The following is a 21,006-nucleotide window of genomic DNA, read 5'->3' as shown; positions in this document are numbered from 1 at the left end:
AAAATACATGGTGTACAGCAAATGAAAGATAAACATCTTGTGAATCCAGCCAATATTTCCGATCTTTTAAGTGTTTTACAGCGAAAACACAATATAGCATTATATTAGCTTACCACAATAGCCAAACACACAAATGCATTTATTAGCAGCAAAGCTGCAAGGTAGCGATCGCAAAAACCAGCAAAAGATATCAAATGAATCACTAACCTTGACCAACTTCATCAGATGACAGTCTTATAACATCAGGTTATACAATACACTTATGTTTTGTTCGAAAATGTGCATATTTAGAGCTGCAAACCGTGGTTATACATTGTGAATATGTAGCATCGATTCACCAATTTGTCCGGAGCTATTTTGGACACTCACCTAATCTGACCAAAGAACTGATCATAAACTTTACTAAAAAATACGTGTTGGACAGCAAATGAAAGATACACTAGTTCTTAATGCAACCGCCGTGTTAGATTTTTAAAAATAACTTTACCATAACAAACAGCTTACGTTATAGCGAGACAGCGCCCGCAAAAAGGGCGGATAATAGGACTCAACATTTTCCACAGAAATACGAAATAACATCATAAATTGTTCTTACTTTTGCTGAGCTTCCATCAGAATCTTGTACAAGGAGTCCTAGGTCCAGAATAAATCGTTGTTTGGTTTTAGAATGTCCTTCTCTCCTGTCGAATTCGCTCCACAAGGCTAGCCAATGTTGATGACATTCCCAATTTCTCTCGACGCAGAGAACGGAAAACTCCAAAAGTCCCATTAAACGTTGAATAAACTGATGAAACTCGGTTGAAAAAACCTACTTTATGATGTTTTTCTAATATGTATCAAATAAAAACAAAGCCGGAGAAATTAGCCATGTATACCGAACGCTTATCATAAGACAATATGGAGGTGCTTCCCGCGCCTAGGTAGAGAAAAGAAATTCTGGACACGTCATTCCAAGAGCTCTTGTTCGACCTCAGATCAAGCTAGACACCCCATTCCACCTTCCACTGCCTGTTGACATCTAGTGGAAGGCGTATGCAGTGCATGCATATCCATAAATATAAGGCAATTCAATAGGCAGGCCCTGGAACAGAGCATCGTTTTCAGATTTTTCACTTCCTATCTGGAAGTTTGCTGCAAAATGAGTTCTGTTTTACTCACAGATATAATTCAAACAGTTTTAGAAACGTGAGAGTGTTTTCTATCCAATAGTAATAATAATATGCATATTGTACGATCTAGAATAGAGTACGAGGCAGTTTAATTTGGGCACGATTTTTTCCAAAGTGGAAACAGCGCCCCCATATTGACAAGAAGTTTTAAGGAGTCTCTTGTTTTCTTTCGGCACACACATACATTCCTTTCTTCTCCAATGGTTATCATTTTTAATTACCCCTTGTCCATGCTACATATCCTCTAATCCTAATGGTTAAGTTTCCGGGTAGAATTTTCTTATCATTTATCTTAAACCTTGATAAAATATTTTAACAATCCACCCTTAATGACTAAGTAATTCATCCTGACATATCAAACACTATATGGAAACATTAATATTATACAAGAATATACCAAAACAATACATGTATTTAAATTCGATTCCTCATCAATGACTGTTCTCGGGAATAAATCCAATTATAACTCTTCCGTTTTAGGATTTTCATCATAATCTTCATGAAATGAACAGCCTTTAACTAAACATTGAAAACAGTCTCATCTAACATTGGCTCCTCGTAATTAAAAGACACAGAGTTTTCTCCTAGGCCTGGAAGTCTGTATTCTTCATCCCACTGGTCGGAGCTTGGAATCGTTCCGTATCTCACCATCTGTTGCGTCATCAACCTCTCCAGTCCTCAGAATGAGACCTCGCATACACGGAATCAAACACTCATAAAGGTGAAAGTGGCCCACAACACAGTGATTATGACAATTTTCCATTTCCCAAACATACTGTCAAACCAATTTGTAAGAGAATTATCCACCCCAGAGTTCTCTGCCAGAGCCTTGGTCACTGATCCGTCTGGAGCTGTGTTATTCAAAAAATAAACGTACAGCAATGAACCCCAATCATTCTACATACCCCGCCCTTTTCTGCCAATTTACACATCGAGAGTCAGTCTATTTTACCAGGCCATGAGGGAGGTGGTGGATACTTGGTCAGAGAACCCCTTTACTGCATCCCCAGTCTCATTCACGAATCTTTGTTGCTTATAATAGATGTCATTAATCCAATCCACATTTTTATTTATTGTCAACCACCAATATAATGTAGTGGTTAAGTCTTCACCTATTTGATCAATAGCTTTGTATTAATCTGTAAATTCCCTGAGGATGCCAATAGCATCCATCTAAACTCCCATCCTGGTCAAAACTTCTCCTGTGCCTACTTTAGCCTCCTATAACTGGCCTCTGATGACTAACTCGAACTGGTTGGACCAATAACCCCGGGGCGCAATTTCTTGACCACCCTTTTTGGTAGTTTTTGTCATATGCGTCCTTTGCTGGTACGAGCCCACCCTACATCAGTTATAGGTGCTGTGAGGTTAAGAATTGTTTCCTGTACTTCCAAACCTAAGTCAGTCACATTACGATTACCTTTCAGCCATTCAAATCATCTAAGTTCTCGGTGCCATTCTTGTATCTCTAACACTGGCACTCATCAGAAGTTAAAGTGAACCGAGGTGGGTTGGCCGAGTACTTCAATCTGGCCATCCCAATCCCTGTACAGTTATTTGCTTTCCTAGGGAATTGTTTAATGTTTACTTTAAATCCTACAGCTTGATCTTCTTTGACTCCTTATTTTGTTAGTCACTCATCAGTGAATTATATAGTTTATCTTTTACTTCTTATCAATGACAATGGCGTCACATAATTAGTACCGGCAGGTGGTGGATTTGGATGTATCAGAAAGGTTTCAAAGACTAGGATGCAGCTCAGAGACCCTACTCTTCCCAAAAACCGTCAACCCTCTCCTGCCCTTAGTCGGTCTGCTAGGTACCACCCCATACTCACACTTCTAGGATCACCCACAGTGATCTTCGTTAAGGAGGTAACACCCGGACACTGTTGGTACGCGGTTCTTCTCCTAACTCTCTGTGTGATCAGCAGTGCTTATATGGGTACAAATCTTCTTGCAGTGGGTAACGTGGACCCAAGTGACTCTCTCGGCTTTTCTAATAGCAAAGGCGGTGGTTTAAAGAAAAACCATCAAACATTTTCTACATATTGTATCCCAGGTTTCCAAAACATTCCCTTTTTCTATAGGATTCCCATGTTTTTAATTAAAACTCAGAATTTAAAACGTCTAATATTCCATATGTATGTACCCCTTTAAGATATCGTGTCTCTAGGAAAATATCCTCAAACCCAAAGGCTAAAAACAAACAAAGCATTTCCAGAAAAAACACTTTGTCAAACTACCCCGATTCAGTATCCCAAACGTTGACTACAAACAAAACCTAATGATCATTCCATTGTACTCCTTCCAATCATTAGTTTTACATTTCCTCAATGGTCATATGTGAAACCCATTCAGTCTGTCTGCAGACAGTCTCCCCAAATTCTTGATAGGAATACCCTGCCATTAGACACACACAACTATGATTAATGTGCACTGTCCCTTTAAAATAAAATTAACCCAACCTGCAATCCCCTTTACCGACTTAACCTGGTTCCACGTAATGGAAACAGATTATAATGTTCGAATACATTAACTTTCTGTTCCAATTCACTGATGTTACCTAAACAATCAAACCAAGAATCAATCACCAGAAACTATCACGAAAGTTTTACGATTCAACTATTCAGACCTGAATCTCCAGCCTTAAAAGTAATATGTAAATCGCCAAAATGTATAACCTACATCAGTCAATCCCTAAGAATAAAAACACAATTCGATGGGCACAACTCTTTCGCAATTATCTCTCCGTACTTATTTAGAATTCATTGGATTTAGGCAACTGTCTCTTCTATGATTCAGCATTTTAAATACGACTCCATTCCCAATACGTTATTCCAGCGGACCATTTAGGCAAGACAACGTATTCCATCGAAATCGACTCGCTATTATTTAGAATGGATGAGTCTTTCAATTTAAGCTAAACAAGCTATTAAAATGTTCAATTTATATATTATCCAAACACTAGCAACCGTATCTTTCCAGGCAACACATATCAATAGTTGAATTACAATCAGAATGAATTTTAGTCTATTGGTGCATAGTCAGATGCGAACCCGAGTCTCCCGCGTTGCAGGCAAGAGTTCCAACGCTGCACCACCAACACTATTGAAATTATGAAAACTCCTCGTGAATAACCCTATTTATAATTGTCTAATTTGTCGTAAAATCAGTCACGGTCTACGGAGAAAATTCCCAGAAACTTGCCCTAATTTTAAGGTCCAAGCGTTTCTCCAACGATGATTCTCCTTACTCTCTCTCTCTTCCTTTCCTCTCTTGACTTTTTTTTTCTCTCCTACTCCGAATTTAGGAATAGTTACTATTGTGACTTTTGATAAGTTATTAGGTCTCACACGTGAGCGAATTATCGTTTTTGCGTCTCCCGACTGAGGAATATATCTATCGCTACTTTTCATAGTCTCAGACTACTTCCCATATACAATAGACTATTTAGGTCTCACACGTAAACGAGTTACCGCTTCTTATGACTCTTGACCTATTAATTAGAATAATCATTACCCCCAAATTTAACCTTGAAAAATATGAAAGCGTCATTGAGACCACCTCAATTACATTTACGATCAAACACAACACTTCTATGTTGGCTACACTGTTTGATATCATTTAAGACTAGGCTTCAGGAAATGGCACAGGTTTTTCAAAAATGCTAAATGCTCCAACTTCCTGAGGGGGGAGTTGACTGACCCCCTCCGGACTTCCCCTCTACCCAACCTTAGGGTCTACATCAGCACTACCTTGTCAGAAAATTCTAGTGGGAGCCCTGATTGTACATGTAAATGTATTTCTAGTTAGCTACTGAAGAGCAGCTAATTATCAAGAACCCATAATGGTCTATATCCTACCTGCCAATATCATTATTTGGCAAAACAAATGAGCATTTGCCTATCATTTTAGCAGCGTGGGTGTCACAATCACGCTGCCATCGGGTCCACGGGGCTGGGGGTGCCGCTGCCACGCTGAAGTGGTGCTCATAAAAATAATTCCAGGTTGGCAGGTCTGGAGGGGGTTTCCTGGGATAACAAAGGTTGAAGACCCCTGTAAAAGTTAGATTAAACTGTTTACATGCTTTGCAAGAAGAACAATTTCCCTAAATAATCTTGTTTACATGGACACATCTGAAATCAGGCTACCTGATGGGACTTTGATAAATGCAGAATCAAAAGAAACATTCTACCACAGCAACCATGTTATTTTTGGGAAGCCTATTTGATTCGGAGTTCAGCTTTATAAAGTTTGTATGTAAAAATGAATTATAAGATGCATACTTTCAGTTGTTCCCGAACACACTTCACTCGCACTAAAGAGGGAGGCTCACTCGGCTGGTGCTGGCACATGCGCGGATCAAATACACCGCTGGAACTCTGATTAAGGTGTGTACATGTCCTAATAATTCAAAAAAGATTGCTCAGAAAACCAGGTGATTTAATCAGCGTATGCTTGCTTCGATTATGACCTGACGCCGATTAAGATAAGCAGAGCAAGGTGTTTACATGACTAATGCCATACTCAACCTACTGCCATAATCATTTTAATATCGAATTATTAGTGTGCATGTCAACGTACTCATTGTGGGTGTGGTCCGTCTTTGGCTACAAAGGCTACATGTCAGATAAAGTTACACGTGATTCATAGAGCAAAATGATCATGCGTTTCTTAAAATGCTGCTGAAAGAGAAAGTGACATGAGGTCACAAGACTCTTGCCTATCTTAAACCTGTAGCAATGGTAGGCTAGCAGTGCACGTGACCTGACTAGCCTACGTATAGGGATGCATCGGCATGAAGTGACCTGTCCACAGTGTGTGTGTATGCATGTTAGTGTTTCTGTGTGTGTTCAGTAATAGGCGTGGCCGTGAGAATGGTGTCCCTGCCACCAAGTCAGTGTGGTGGCGTGCAGCACGGCAACTTGTGTTTACTGTATCAGTTTACACACAGCTGTTCCATTGTACTCGGGGACCCAGAGGGAAGGGCAAACCTCTGACTGATAGCAACAGTGCTTTTAATGGACTGTGTGTGTGTGGGTGGGGGGGGGGGGGGGGGTGAAGGGTGTGTGTGTTTTGATGAGTGTATTGGGTATGGGCTCCCGAGTGGCGCAGCGGTATAAGGCACTGCAGGCACCCTGGTTCGAATCCAGGCTGTATCACAACCGGCCATGATTGGGAGTCTCATAGGGCGGTGCACAATTGGCCCAGCGTCGTCCGGGTTTGGCCGTCATTGTAAATAATAATTTGTTCTTAACTGACTTGCCTAGTTTAATAAAGGTTAAATATGTTAGAGTCTGTGGTTGTGGGTTGGTGGATGTATCAGGTGTTAAAGTGTGTGTCAGTGTTTTTCAAAGGCACATGGAATAGCCAGCCAAATAGGAAAGTAGCAAGCCAGGCTCCCCTGGGCTGGGGGTTCCTGGGGGGCTTGCCCCTCCGGGTTAAGACAAGGTATATTTTGGTGGACTGTGGTACATCCTTATGCTAGATTGTATTTTCAACCAGCAACTATCAGGAAATTACACTGATCACATTTTTTCACACTTTTACAGTGTTAGTTTCTTCAGCTGTTGTACAAGATGATAGGAAACACTTAAAAGAATCCTGTAAGAGTCTGCTGGCTTCAAGCTTCCTTTTAAGAGGCATTTTCTCAGCTTTCTGCAATACAGGTAGGATTGAAGAATGAAGCAGGTGTTAAACATGGGCTTTGCTACACAGAAAGCAGCAGTTGACTACTCAATTGTCAACACTTTGATAAAATCAGTAGACATACAGCAATGTCATTAGCTTTTCAAATAATTCAATCTGCTTTCTTTTATCATATTTTTGGACCAGAGTGAGGCAGTCTGTCCACTAGCCGACCTATTGTTCCTGCAGTGAAGAGGATTCACCATCTAGAAATGTTTTCATGAATTATCTGCAGATAATCGCTAAAAAGCCTTCTAGTATGCAAATTGGGGAGCTAAATGAACAGCTCTCTTACCGATGCAATTCGGTAGGCTACTGATGAGTCACTCACTTTAATATTTCACTGCCTGGCAAGTCCTGATGTACTTCATATTGAAAATACACACGAGATCTTTAGTTTACTTGTCCTGATGTACTTCATATCGAAAATACACACAAGAACTCAGGGCTCTACGCTATCTTTTTCCCAAGGAGTACATGTGCTACTAAATGAAAAAATGTAGGAGCACAGTGAACAATGTTCAAGTAACACAGAGTTTACTACATACATATTTATACTGCGTGTGTGAGTGTGTGAGCGTGTACTAAGGGACACACATCTGTGCAACAGCACATACCACCAAAATCACACATTGACCCATGCCTACTAGACGCGAAGAATATCAGTTGTCCAGCTGCTTGTGTATGTTGGCCGTCTGGCACGCTTAGAGGTCAGCCAGCGGTCCACGGCAGGAGTGGGATCGAAGTCCTCGACAGAAGGCCCCTCCAGGCTGATCCTCATCAGGTCTTCGGTGGTGGAGACCCCAAGGCAGCTTCTTGTCGAATTCTTAATCCGGTTCTGCGCAGAGAAGCCTGGCTCACACTGGGCGGCTGAAATGGGCAGCACCAGCATAAGCTGCACCAACTCCAGTATGTTCGAGGGAAAATATTATATCTTTCAATTTCATTTAAACTCTTACCATTAACTTATCTAAACCAACCATAGGATACCATACATAACCACTCAGGACTGTTAGTCTACCTTGTAATCGTGCCTGTAGGGGTCCTTTGTCAACATGGTCTCCCACAGGCCACTGTAGGACTTGTCCTTGAAATTGTGTCTGACCAGGATTTTCAGCCCCTGCCACTAATCCTGGATCGCAGCCATGCTGCACCCTGATCTGCAGGATTAAACAGAGCAAGTGAGTTTGCAAATATGCAAACATAACATTGTCTCATATGGCAATGCAGTGTCAAATAAATTATTACCTCTTTAGAGGCTCCTTGAAATGCCTCATCAGGTCTGACAACACCATCATCACCAAAGGTGAGAAGGCTGGCCTGGTCTTCTGGTCATGTGTCAGGGTTTAGCACTCTGAAAGACTCCACTGGGGTCTGGACACCTTCATCCTTCAGCAAACCACCAAACCTGGCTTTGAGATCATCCACGCCGATGTTGATGGCCGCCTCCATGTGCTGCTTCAGCTGGGGATTGGTGAGGTCCGTGAAGCCTTTCAGAATCCCCTTCAGTGTTATTCCCTTTAACAGAAATAACACACACACACACACACACACACACACACACACACACACACACACACACACACACACACACACACACACACACACACACACACACACACACACACACACACACACACACACACACACACACACACACACACACACACACACACACACACACACACAATGAAATGTCTGGCCATTTGTCTTTCTCTCTTATTTTTTTTAAAGACTTCTCCACTGCATTTCCCTCCTTATCCTCAAATCGTTCTATTGGGCAACGAATTCATTGATTCTCACACTGAGAATCTGGCTTAACCTCTCTAGGGTATGTGGGACGGTAGCATCTCACCTCGCCAACAGCCAGTGTTGGGCGCCAAATTCAAAACAACAGAAATCCCATGACTATAATTCCTCAAATTTTACACCATTTATTTTACACCATTTTACACCTCATCTATTTTACACCATTTTAAAGATACACTTGTAAATCCTGCCACAGTGTCCGATTTCGATTTCAAAAAGGCTTTACGACAAAAGCACACCAAACGATTATGTTAGGTCAGCGCCAAGTCACAGAAAAACAGGGCCATTTTTCCAGCCAAAGAGAGGAGTCACAAAAAGCAGAAATATAGATAAAATTAATCACTAACTTTTGATGATCTTCATCAAATGACACTCATAGGACTTCATGTTACACAATACATGTATGTTTTGTTCGGTAAAGTTCATATTTATATCCAAAAATCTGAGTTTACATTAACGCGTTATGCTCAGTAGTTCCAAAACATCCGGTGATTTTGCAGAGAGCCACATCAATTTACAGAAATAGTCATCATAAATGTTGATGAAAATACAATTGTTATACATGGAATTTTAGATCCACTTCTCCTTAACTTCTTTTGGGTAGGGGGCAGTATTTTCACGTCCGGATGAAAAGCCTGCCCAGAGTAAACTGCCTGCTACTCAGGCCCAGATCCTAGGATATGCATATTATTAGTAGATTTGGATAGAAAACACTCTGAAGTTTCTAAAACTGTTTGAATGATGTCTTTATAACAGAACTCATATGGCAGGCAAAAACCTGAGAAAAAATCCAACCAGGAAGTGGGAAATCTGAGGTTTGTGGGTTTTCAACTCTTTGCTTATCCAAGATACAGTGGAAATGGGGTCATGTTGCATTTCCTAAGGCTTCCAATAGATGTCAACAGTCTTTAGAACCTTGTTTGATGCTTCTACTGTGATGTGGGGGCGAATGAGAGGAGATTGAGTAAGGTCTCTCCCAGAGTGCCATGAGCTGACCATGCGCGTTCATGTGAGAGTTAGCTGCGTTCCATCGCATTTCTGAAGACAAAGGAATTCTCCGGTTGGAACATTATTGAAGATTTATGTTAAAGACATCCTAAAGATTGATTCTATACATCGTTTGACATGTTTCTACGGACTGCAACGGAACTTTTTGGACTTTTCGTCCGTACTTTCCGCTGGACTTGCACGCTAGTTTAGATTGTGTACTGAACACGCGAACAACAAGGAGGAATTTGCACATAAATGATGGACATTATCGAACAAAACAAACATTTATTGTGGAACTGGGATTCCTGGGAGTGCATTCTGATGAAGATCATCAAAGGTAAGTGAATATTTATTATGCTATTTCTGACTTCTGTTGACTCCATCATGGCGGATATCTCTTTGGGTTGATTTGTCGTCTGAGCCCTGTACTCAGATTATTGCATGGTTTGCTTTTTCCGGAAAGTTTTTTTGAAATCTGACATTAAACATTAAACATTCACCACTATGAACTGGTCTAGAACACCTCCCATCCTAATCATGCCTCCTCAAACCACAAGGTCTTGGAGTAAATAACAGTTTTGACCGAATTTCCTTCCCATTGCAATTAATTGTCACGCATTTTTGCATTAGACCTAATTAGTGATTGCAATGATGCTAGCAAAGCATCCTAGACCAGGCTATGGTAAATGTTAGGGATTTACGCTCGTAACATAGAAATGCCTGGACAAACACTGAACATCTTCTCACTCATTCTTACTACCGTACTCTACTGTTCTTACAGAACAATGAGAATTCCCCTATTCTTGTCAAAGCTCAAACCACCTACAAAACACCCCTCCTTTACTCTTTTGATTCTGCTCTCTCATTCTCCCTCTACATTCTTACTATTACCATTTCTCTGTCTCCCTCTTGTTCTCTCTTTCTCCTTTCTATGTCCTTGTCCAGCATACAGCCTCCAGCAAAGGCGAACATCTTATTATATCCTGAGTAGGACTTGCCCTCCACACACACACACACAACTGAATCAGCCACTGCCGTCCTCTACATAGGACCGCTTTATTCCCATTAATTTACAGGAGATGGAGGCCAACATTTGCTCAAGAGACTAATAAGGCACTGTTCTAATATCCACTCTAACATACCTCGTAGAGTGAAGCAATGTATTGGTCATGTATTAGGTTTGCAAGTGGCATGCTAGTATGGATATTGGAACGTTGAATAACTATAGTGTAGTTAGGAGAAGGGAGGGTGGGACAGTGGGATAGAATGTGGAAGAGAGAGAGTGTAGAAGATTGGGAGAGAGAAAGAGAGAATGGAGAGTGAGAAAGCAAAACAGGGAGAGAGGGAGAATGAAATAAAGAAAGGTAGGTAGAAACAATATAAGAACGCAACTGGCTTCGCTGCCTCAGCAGACAACAGTAGATAGTAATTGGAAGGTTTATCCAAAAGCAGCTGTGTAAACAACAAGCGACAGTTAGAGCCACGATGATAAAAGTCGGTCGTGTGGCATTTCTCTATGAGGATGAGTTCTGTTCGTTATACTGCACACGGCTGCAACTAGGCCTTTTTTGAATTGTTATTTTTTATTTAGTCTCGACCGTGATTGCTGGGAAACTCAATCTTTCCATTGGTTGCGTGTGTGGCTGAGGTGTTTGAAGTGTTTTAACGTTTGCTGCTCACACTACGGACCAAAATTCTCATCAACGGAGCGATTTTTCAAGATGCAGTTGGCATGGGTTCTCTCTTCTCGCTCCCTTTGTTCACTCATCTGCTGTACTGTATTTGGTGTACAGATGGGGTCGGGGGGTTGTGTGTATGGTGTATATTATTGTCTGTGTTAGCGTATATGCATCTTTGTGGCTTTATGTGTTGGCAGCATGATGTGTGCGTGTCGGTCTGCATCTGTGTGTGTGTGTCAATGCCAGAAACACTAGGCCTATCCTTGTAAAGGCCAAGACTCTTCTGTTACATCTTGCTACATTGGTTGTATCACAATGCCTGTCATAAGGTCTACAAGCCCAAGTAGTTACATCTGTTGTTCAATTTTAACAAGGCCTTGTCGCCGAATGACAGCCTTGTTGTTTTTTTCGAGAACTGTGTATGTGTGGTGTGTGTGTGTCTATATCTCCACTAGATGCTAGGTCAACAGGCTGCCCCAATGCTGCGCCTGCACCGCATCACAATTTGTCCAATTTGCGCCGATGCAATCAAAGTGATCCCGAGCTGTAGTGACCCTTGCACACGGCCCCCTACAGCTGACAATCAATGTGTTCTGCATGATTTAGGGCTATTTGCATTCCTCTTGTCGCTCGTGTTAAGCCCATCCACTGACCACGGAAACTGGCTCCCCCCCCCGGGCATGTTTTGTTTGCAAAGCTCCTAGCTCTTTCAGCTGGAAGACTGCACTTATTTGCTCTTCAGCGCTTTATTGAGCAGAAAAAGGAAGCCAAGAACATTTGAGTAACGCCATGCCAGGCAGGCTGATGCGCAAGCGCTGTAGTCAGAAATTGGATTTGTTCCACTCGCTTGAAAGCGAGACCAGGGTGACCCCTTTTTTTCCACGTTTTATTGTTCATACCATGAAAATATCTGACACCCCCTTACACATACCCCAACCACCCAGTCCCCCTTTTGGCGAATGCTTTCTGGCATTTTTATCCCGTCGCCAATTTGTTAGTCCTTGTCCGAGACGTTGTGGAGGCTTGGACTCCACAATTGCTGCCTGTATTGCTGCCTGGACTCTGTATTGCTGCCTGGAGGTAGTGACCCCTAACCACGACAGTTTTATCTCAATATCTTCATTCAAAGACTCAATCATGGATTCTTTTACTGACAGTTGTGGCTGCTTTGCATGATATATTGTTGTCTCTACCTTCTCGCTCTTGGTGCTGTTTGTGCCCAAATAGTAACGTTTGTACCATGTTTTGTGCTGCTACCACGTTGTGTTGCTACCATGTTGTTGTCATGTTGTGTTGCTACCATGCTGTGTTGTCATGTGTTGCTGCCTTGCTATGTTGTTGTTTTAGGTCTCTCTTTATGTAGTGTTGTCTCTCTTGTCGTGATGTGTGTTTTGTCCTATATTTATTTAATATATATACGTATATAATAAAAAATATTAAAAATGTAATCCCAGCCCCTGTCCCAGCAGGAGAATTTTGCCTTTTGGTAGGCCATCATTGTAAATAAGAATTTGTTCTTAACTGACTTGCCTAGTTAAATAAACTAAAAAAATAAACACAGTAAAATGTTGAGATTGCCCAAATCCTAACTTTAACCAAAATGGGGATACAAAAACTATAAATTTTTAATATTAGCCTCCATTGAGTAAAACAAATTCACCAAGGCTGCACATTTGTGTTAACATTGGGAATCTGAGCTGCTGGTCCTGTTGGAACTGTAATGTGCCATGTGAATCGCTGGCATGTGAATTGATCCTCGCTCCCAAGAGGCACAATATAGACATTGTCCTCCGGGAAGGGGGGCTGATGGGAGCTGGATAAAGGTGTCAGCATGCTTCAGTTCGGCTGGTGCCTAGCCAAACGAGTGTGCTTGGATACTCCCTTAAAGACCTTCGCTTGAAAAAAGTGAGAAAAAAAACGGCCATATTTGTCTATTTTGAGACACCATAGCCAGTATACACTTAGTCAAAATAGTCTGAATTAATCTAAGATGACAAATTGATGTTTTTGCCAAACACCAAACACCTAACTAAGATGTTTGGTGCAGTATTTCTCAATTATGTGCATGAAAACGTCTCTCGTTGAATGACCAACAGACTTTATTGAAGAATCCCTACTGTTGACCAATAACCAACGAAGGGGCGAAGACTGACTCCAAACTCCAAAACCTCACAACTCTTCTGAACTGTTTCGGCTAGGAAGCATGCAAACGCCTTAACCGTGGCCACTCTGGCGAGGTAACCAGCGTCTGTATTGGGCTTTACAGCAAACCGTCTCTTCTCTTCCCTGTGAAAACACTTAATCCATGTAAATACAGGACCACAACGACCGCTTTACAGCAGAGGGTAGGTAGAGTAAATAAAATGGAGGTAGGAGAGGAAAAGGAGGGAGGGAGAAGAGCTTAACAATTGAGCATTTAACCCAGCAAAAATGAGGCATCAAAGTTTGTACATGAGTTTACACATGTAATGAGTTTTGTCTAACCTCTTGTCAAAGCGTGAGTGACAGATGCCATACTGTAAGTGAAGAGGGACTGACATACAGTGCCTTGCAAAAGTATTCATCCCCCTTGGCATTTTTCCTATTTTGTTCCATTACAACCTGTAATTTAAATTGATTTTTATTTGGATTTCATGTAAGGGACATAGACAAAATAGTCCAAATTGGTGAAGTGAAATTTAAAAATAACTGAAAAGTGGTGCGTGCATATGTAATCACCCCCTTTGCTATGAAGCCCCTAAATAAGATCTGGTGCAACCAATTACCTTCAGAAGTCACATAATTAGTTAGATTGCACACAGGTGGACTTTATTTTAGTGTCACATGATCTGTCACATGATCTCAGTATACAGTTGAAGTCGGAAGTTTACATACACCTTAGCCAAATACATTTAAACTCAGTTTCACAATTCCTGACATTTAATCCTAGTAAAAATTACCAGTCTTAGGTCAGTTAGGATCACCACTTTATTTTAAGAATGTGAAATGTCAGAATAATAGTAGAGAGAATAATTTATTTACGCTTTTATTTCATTCATCACATTCCCAGTGGGTCAGAAGTTTACATACACTCAATTAGTATTTGGTAGCATTGCCTTTAAATTGTTTAACTTTAGTCAAACGTTTCGGGTAGCCTTCCACAAGCTTCCCACAATAAGTTGGGTGAATTTGGGCCCATTCCTCCTGACAGAGCTTGTGTAACTGAGTCAGGTTTATAGGCCTCCTTGCTCGTACACGCTTTTTGAGTTCTGCCCACACATTTTCTATAGGATTGAGGTTAGGGCTTTGTGATGGCCACTCTAATACCTTGACTTTGTTGTCCTTAAGCCATTTTGCTACAACTTTGGAAGTATGCTTGGGGTCATTGTCCATTTGGAAGACCCATTTTGGAGCAGTGGCTTCTTCCTTGCTGAGCGGCCTGCTCTACTTTTATTGTGACGTTGTTTGACCCTGACCTAACGTCTATGGCTTCTTCCTTGCTGAGCGGCCTGCTCTACTTTTATTGTGACGTTGTTTGACCCTGACCTAACGTCTATTCAATACCCTTGTTTACGTAGCCAAAAATGTGCATATTGTTATTATGGTCCACACCTGAAGTACCATCTGCGAGAATGTGGCTTTCTCAAGCTTCTGCTATTCTACCCCAAGAGAAACTTACCTTTGATTTACACCAGAAGTCTGCTACATTTAGGTAAATCTGGTCTCACTTGTGGACTTATGTTGATTCGTGGACACAGTTGAAGAAGGGAAAGCAGCGAGGTCGGGCGGTGGCGATTTCCTCCTTTTAATGAGTTGAGATCTGTTGGACATTTCCACCTAACCTAATTAAAGCGCCCCTGGCCCAGCTGCACAAGTGGCCATAATTCCACCAACTCCATGGGCCTTTCTACACTTTCAGACCATGAGAAACAAGATTGTCTGGTTTGATGAAACAAAGATTGAACACTTTGGCCTGAATGCCAAGCATCACGTCTGGAGGAAACCTGGCACCATCCCTATGGCAGAGCATGGTGGTGGCAGCATTGAGCTGTTTTCAGCGGCAGGGACTGGGAGACTAGTCAGGATCGAGGGAAAGATGAATGGAGCAAAGTACAAAGAAATCTTGGAAAGTTCACCTTTCAACAGCACAATGAACCTAAGCACAAAGCCAAGACAATTCAAGAGTGGCTTCCTGGACAAGTCTCTAAATGTCCTTAAGTGGCCCGAACTTGTACTCGATCGAACATCTCTGGAGAGACCTGAAAATAGCTGTGCAGCGACGCTCCCCATCCAACCTGACAGAGCTTGAGGCGGTGCATGGACTGCCCAAATAGGGCAAATAAAAGTTACTACCGTTCACGTCCATAAACTGACCATGTATGCACCCTAAAAATATAATTAGCAGCCTTCACATATCTGGGTCCTGTGCTGCTGTTGAGTGGATGTTGTCCCGGTAGAAGGTGAGCACAGACTGGGGGTCATTAAATGTGTGGCTAGCCCCCTGGAAACTATTCCTCAATTTAGCCGGGTGTATCAGGTCAACTCCTGCCTTGTGAAGGTGGGCTTTCACATAGTTGTATGCAGCTCTGCGTCTTGCAAGGTCTGCCGGGTAATCTGGGAAGATATGGATCCGCTTGCCATTGTAGTTCAGCTGTCCTCTTTTGCGGGAGGACTGAAGAATTGTCTTTGGTCTCGAAGTAATGTTGGCGGACCAGCATTGCTCTGGGAGGGCGACCAGGCTTGGGTTTTGCCGCTAGAGTGTGTTGCGCCCTGTCGTTGACTGGGGGCCTGTCAAACGTCTCTGCCGAGGACGTCTTGCAGGAAAGAGGCCCTTCCGTCCCTTCTGGGATTCCTACCACACTCATGTTCTGTCTCCAGGAACGGTTTTGCTGTTCATCTAGACCAGGGGTGTCAAACTCAAATACCCAGTGGGCCAAAATGTAAAACCTGAACAAAGTCGCGGGCCAACATTGAACAAATGAACCTTTTAATATGGACCCAAGCATGTTTTGCTTTAACATTGAATATGGAACAAGCATCGCTTATTACCATACAATATATAATTTAATAGTGGAGACATGCAAAATCGAATTTCAAATGAAAAAACACATCAATGGCATTCATTTATTAAATAAATACAATTTAAATAAAAATCGTATGCCTCTTTTCTATTTGCAGCCTTCTGATTTAAATACCAAAATAAACTTTTTCCACTGGCTAATAATTTTACAAATAAAATGATAATAAATCAATCAACCATTCAAGCCCATGCCTTGTAGCAAGAAAAAGTGCACAAAGAAAACGTTAATTATTGCACACTGATCTAATCTAATGTGCCCAAGCCAGATACCTGGCATCTCTTCTTGGATGCTAGTTCATCAATGTCTGGGCTCAGGCTCTGAGCTGAAGAAATCCTCAGTATCGAGTGAAGGTGTTCATCAGTCAGACGTCTCCTGTGAGTTGTTTTGGTCATCTTCATCGAGGAGAAAAGTTGCTCGCATAGATAAGTGCTGCCGAACATGGAGAGCATCTGAGCAGCTTGGGTGCGGAGCTGAGGCATTGTGTCAGGGATGAACCGTGGAAACTGTGCGGCGCCCACAGCATCATACTTTGACTTCAGCGTGTCGTTGCACTGGAGTTCAATCAGCTCCATTTGGATGTTGGTTGGTGCATTTTCCACATCAACTGCGAAGGGATTACTAAGCAGTTCAAACCTACATTTCTGGACATCGAAGTCGGCAAATCGCCGGCTAAACTCAGCGGCGAGAACACTGAGTTTTTCAGCAAACTGTGCGCATGGGAACACGGCGGTAGAGATCTGCGCTTTTATGGTTTGGCAGCAGGGAAAATGGCAATGGTTTCCTTGCAGCATCTGATTCTCCCACAGGCACAGTTTAGTTTTAAAGGCCCTCACTGCAGCGTACATGTCTGTGATGATGCGCCCCCGCCCCTGAAGCTGCAGGTTCAGCGCATCGAGATGGCTCGAGATGTCACAGAGAAAGATATTCTGCCTCCCACTTGTCCAGAAAGCTCCTGTTTTCTGCCTTTCTTTTCGCCATTTTTGGGAAGGGATAGCGCGCTGACAGTTGTAGCGTCTATGTTGCTATGACTACTGTCACAGAGGAGAGGGCGTTTCTGGGTCCTGTCCTGATTGGCGCGCGAAAACAACAGCAGAGCATTATGGGATTCGTAGTATTAGCGGTGAATGCGCTGTATAATACCGGCGGGCCAGCTCTAGTAGTAATTTGGTATTGTCTCGCGGGCCAAATATAATTACTGGCCCGCGGGCCAGAGTTTGACACCCATGATCTAGACTAACCTTTAGCTTCACATTCTCGGAGGTAAGCTCGTCGTTTTTGGTCTCCAATTCAGTAATCCGCTTATCGATGTCGGTCAACGATGTTTCCTTATCCTTTATTTTTGGGGTTTGTGTCTCTATAGTTGTTTGTAGGGTCGTTATAGTTGACTGGACTTCTGTCATAATTTCAGCTCATAGGCTTGACACAGGGAACGAAGTTCTGTCATGAAATCAGAGCATAGTGTAGCCCATTTCTGCGCGGATGGTGACTAGCATCTCCATAACGTTAGCATTCGTCACCTTGTTGCTAGTCTTTGTCGTGTCTTCTTGTTTACCGTTGCGTCTCGTTTTCCCGGTTCCAGACATATCCAAGAATGCCACCCAAATGTTGCTAGATCCAGTAGATCCAAAAGGTTAAGAACCAAAATGTTAAACCACAAAAGTATCAACCCTTAGTGGAGAGGCCTCGGAACACGTCTTTACATAGCCATGTTGAAACCGCACTCCATCGATGGCAATTTGAATGCACAGAGATACCGTGACAAGATCCTGAGGCCCGTTGTCGTACATTTCATCCACCACCATCACCTCATGTTTCAGCATGACAATGCACGGCCCCATGTCACAAGGATCTGTACACAATATCTGGAAGCTGAAAATGGCTGTTCTTCCATGGCCTGCGTACTCACCAGACATGTCACCCATTGAGCATGTTTGGAATGCTCTTGATCGACATGTACGCCAGCGTGTTCCAGTTCCCGTCAATATCCAGCAACTACATAGAGCCATTGAAAAGTAGTGGGACGATTATATGACGTGGAAAATGACACGTCACTTTCATGACTCCAATCTCAATTGTATGTAGTTTATTGTGTATGGTACATGTCCATGCACAGGATAGAATGATGAGAGGAATTAGATGTCGGGCTAGGACTATGCACATTCTGACCGCACGTCGATAGTTTCTCTTCTCATGATCGACACGATTTCTAAGGATAAGTCAGGGCAACAGAAAAACACCTTCTACACACTTCACGTGGAGACGAGGCAATCCTCTCTCTGCCCCAGCATGCATTTTCAAGTTGATGGGGAGGGGGGGGGGGGGGTATTGTGTTTAATGTGCTTGTGAGGGTAGTGTAATCTAGTACAAAACATTACACCCCCAATTGTGTTTCAGGTTTTTTCACCCTGTTTCATCAGTCTTCCTTGTAGTCATGTAAAAGCACCTATTATCATTAAAACGACCAAAATTGGAGTGCTCCTATTTGTGGGCAAACGAAGAAGCCTCCATTTGGCAAACTCCAGAGATAGAGAAAAAGGGGTTTCCATTGCTGATTGAGAACTTTTCTGAGTCTTGGGAGCAAAGACTAACACCCATCTACTAAGGATGATTAGTGAGTTCAGATACATCCATTCAGACACACTTCAGTCCCACACATAAAAAGAAAAAAGCCCATTCCATCACAAAAGACACCTGACCAGGAGATTGAACTCCAAGAGAAGAACATCATTTTAAAAAAGATGAAAGGAATCTAACTGCTGAGGCAGCGCCAGCCATCAGCCCTGTCCAGACCAATCATAACAGAAAAAGGAAAAAGAAAAGGGTGAAGAACACATGACAGCCGTCGATATGACCATCTGCATTTTTTAAGAGGTATCCCGGGCGCTGCGAGACCTCCCCGGTCCTTTTTGATCTGCCTGTGTTTAATTGTGCTCTTTGTAAAAGGGAACAGATTTGCAGCCTTGGTCTGTGTGTTCTAATAGGGCTGCTGCTGGGTGAGCAGAGGTGGTGGGGAACGGGACGGGGGGCTTTTCCGCCAACTGCAGACAGGGGTCTCAGAGGACTGTGAATGCGGTAATTAAGGAGAGAAAGCCGGCACTGGGGATTGTGGAAACGGGAGAAAACATCCACATGAGGTGAGGAATCAAACAGCGAAGCCATTCTTGGTGTGTGCGTATGCAGATGCGTGTCACACACAAGTGCACAAACAAAAACACACACAAGCGCATAAGAGTGTGGACAGAAATCAGTTTGCACGTCCGTATATGAAAGGGAGGGATCTTGCGTCTGAACGTGTCGAGTGCAAAACACCAACTACACTAACACACAAACATACAGAGTAAGACTTGTATGTGAATTAGTGCTGAGAGACTTTTGAGATCGGTTCAGTTTCGGTTCGACAATTAAAAAATAATAATAATTATAATAATAATTTTTTGATTTTGGTAGAGAATTTTTGGGGACATTAAATGCACTATGCATTATGTGGGTAGACTACTGTAACAATTAATACAAGTCCTGTGATGGTAGTGACTGCCCATTACTGCTTATCACTTATTAAACATCATTTATTCACATTACTTTACTTTAATAAAATATTTGTTGTATTTGATGACTTTTTTTATTTCGTTCCAAGTCATTTCATCTCTATAGCGCTGCTGCCTATGCTGTCTGACAAAATCCCCATTTTGAGTATTTCTTCAAAGTAAATAAGGCATACTTTTATGACTGCTGAATACCAACTATGAATCACTTCTTAGATGATGTATTTTCAGGCTCACGACGCAACTGCTTTCTATCCCTCTCGATCCTGCATTCTCTCAGTCTCTGTCTGCTCCTGCACAGACAGGACAAGTTTAAGCCTGCGCGCAATGGATTACGGTCATTGTAGTTAACTACAAACAAAAAATTGCACTAAACTATGTAGTATATTGGCCTGTAGTATGTTGGAAACTACAACTCCCTACTACATCACACAGTCCAGGCTTCATCTAATTTATCTCTACAGAAACTGCACATCGAGCTCACTGAAAATAAACGGAACAAAATTGAATTCAAATAATTGAACCGACCCTCGGTCAATTAGTTGTTTGAAGCACTAATGTGAATACAACGGCTTCCATTAATCATGCACACTTAACCACAATTCCGTGAGCATCTACAATGCACATTGCACATACAGTCAAAGAGTCATTAGAGATTGAATCTGAGCCAGTATCTCAAGGTTTATCCTGATCTCTGTGACAGTTCACGGTAGATGAGACATTGAAAGAGCATGTCCAGTGTTTATCCTGCATTCATTTAGCAGCAGCACTGCTAAATCATTGACACCAATGATGATAAAATGTTTTCAGTGTAATTTTAAATGACTAAAATCAAAAATAAAGTAGGTAGAAAATCTTAAAGAACAACTTTACCAGTCAAAGGTTTGGACACGCCTACTCATTCAAGGGTTTTTCTTAATTTTTACTATTTTCTACATTGTAGAATAATAGTGAAGACATCAAAACTATGAAATAACTCATATGGAATCATGTAGTAACCAAAAAAGTGTTAAAGGGGCAGCTGAATTTTTTTGATCACTTAATGATTGTGCTTGATTGAGCATGGA

The sequence above is a fragment of the Salvelinus alpinus genome, chromosome 24, assembly GCF_045679555.1.
Source record: "Salvelinus alpinus chromosome 24, SLU_Salpinus.1, whole genome shotgun sequence".
Lineage (NCBI taxonomy): Eukaryota > Metazoa > Chordata > Actinopteri > Salmoniformes > Salmonidae > Salvelinus > Salvelinus alpinus.
Note: the sequence above shows the minus strand (reverse complement) of the source record.